Source organism: Bos grunniens, chromosome 2 (genome assembly GCF_055505025.1).
Source record: "Bos grunniens cultivar Pamir isolate PY7600 chromosome 2, Bosgru_T2T1.0, whole genome shotgun sequence".
Taxonomy (NCBI): Eukaryota; Metazoa; Chordata; class Mammalia; order Artiodactyla; family Bovidae; genus Bos; species Bos grunniens.
The window spans coordinates 30,987,911-30,989,816 of record NC_141166.1 but is presented as its reverse complement, the minus strand read 5'-3'; the positions used below and the strand labels follow the sequence as shown (position 1 = coordinate 30,989,816).

The 1,906-nt window shown below is 42.8% G+C and overlaps 1 pseudogene; it reads left to right on the top strand.

Annotated features, from left to right (window-relative positions):
• The first annotated feature begins 1,054 nt into the window (after window positions 1–1,054).
• On the top strand, window positions 1,055–1,413 carry LOC147377862 (small ribosomal subunit protein eS25 pseudogene; annotated as a pseudogene).
• Window positions 1,414–1,906: the final 493 nt, after the last annotated feature.

The following is a 1,906-nucleotide window of genomic DNA, read 5'->3' as shown; positions in this document are numbered from 1 at the left end:
TAAGCAAACTATGGTATATCCATATGATGCCATACTACTAGAAATTATCAGGAATGAATTATTGCTATGCACTATACCATGGATGAATCCCAAGATAAGTATACAGAATGAAAGAAGCCAGACAAGAGTATATATGATTGATTATTCCATTTATATAAATTTCTAGGAAATTCAAACTAATCCATGGAGATATAAAGTGGATCAGTGACCGCAGGGGAAGAGGAGCAACAGAGAAGAATTGCAAAGGGCCACAAAGAAACTTTGGGGAATTATGGACATGTTTGTAACTTGATCATGGTAGTGGTTTCACAAGTATATACATGTGTCAAAAGTTGCCAAATTGTACACCTTAAATACAGGCAGTTTATTGTATTCAATTATACATCAATAAAGCTATTTTAAAAAACAGTGTCTGAAAAAAAAAAAAACAGTGTCTGGCAGATGGTGGGAACTCAGTAAATATTTTTTGAATTAAAAACAAAAAGAAAAGCATGCTTACAAAGAGTGAATGGTTCCTCACCTGGACATCCTTGAAGGAAAGAGGTTGGGGGTGGGGGGATACCACTGCTCATAACCCAGCCCCACGATGGTACCAGGGTTCATTCATCCTTCTGCACAGGTCTTCACAGCAATCCAGCTGATAGTAATTTACTCCAAGTTTATTTAATTAATATTCACGAAGAAATGAGAATGTACCTGAATTTCCACCAAGGACCAGAGCTATGTCAACTCTTTATTGTGTATGGTCCACAGAAAAGTCTACCTTCTATCAAGGCATAATACCTTACATAGGCTAAAGAACAGAAGCAAAATATCCTATAGGCCAAATATGATACACAAGTAGGCCATTTGTTCGTAATGGCTCTGCACCAAGATCTCACTGGTGTTTACCAATAACCTGATAGTGAGCATTCAATACATTTCTGTGAAGCCCTTTCCTCCAGGTAGAAACCCTCAGATGACCACTTTGGGGTCTCATTCACAACCCTGTAGCCAATGGCAACTTCACTCATGTTTACTTATATTAAAAGCATTTCCCTCTTCCAACTTCACTATGCCACCCAAGGATGACAAGAAGAAGAAAGATGTCAGAATGTCAACCAAGAAAGGCAAGGATCCAGTGAACAAATCTGGGGGTGAGGCCAAAAAGAAGTGGTCCCAAAGGCAGAGTTCAGGACAAGCTTAATAACCTAGTCTAGTTTGACAAAGTGACATATGACAAACTCTGTAAAGAAGCTGTAACTCCAGCTGTCGTCTCTGAGAGACAAGATTTGTGGCTCCCTGGCCAGGGCAGCCCTTCAGAAACCCCTTAGTAAAGGACTTACTAAACTGGCTTCAACGCACAGAGCTCAAGTGATTTACACCAGAAACACCAAGAGCGGAAACGCCTCAGCTGCTGGTAAAGACACATAAACAGGTCCCACCAGCTGTACATTTTGAAAATTAAAACTTTATTAAATTAAAAAAAAAAAAAAGCATTCCCACTCGCCAACACGCACTTATCTCACACTGGTTTTCCCAGTGCCCCTGCGGGAGTAAGTAGAATACACACATCATCGCCTCCTCACAGATGAGAAAATGCAGACAAACAGATGAAGCGATGTGCCCAGTAGGACACACCCAGGCCCCAGTTGGAACCTGGGTCACACGGCTGCCCACGTGGCCTGCCAGCAAAGTGAGGGGTGGAAGCACCGTCTCCAGCGTGGGCCTCACAGAAGCCGTGACCCTCACCAGCTCTCAGGTTAGAGGGGCTGTCCTGTGAGGTCTTCCCCAATGTCCCAAGGCCTACGAGCCACAGAGACTAAACCCCTGCCTTGTCTCACTCATCAGCTGATAAAGAAGATGAATCTGATTACTGATGGGGCCAGAAGATTCCGTGGGTCTGGAAGCCAAAGTGGATGCCTTT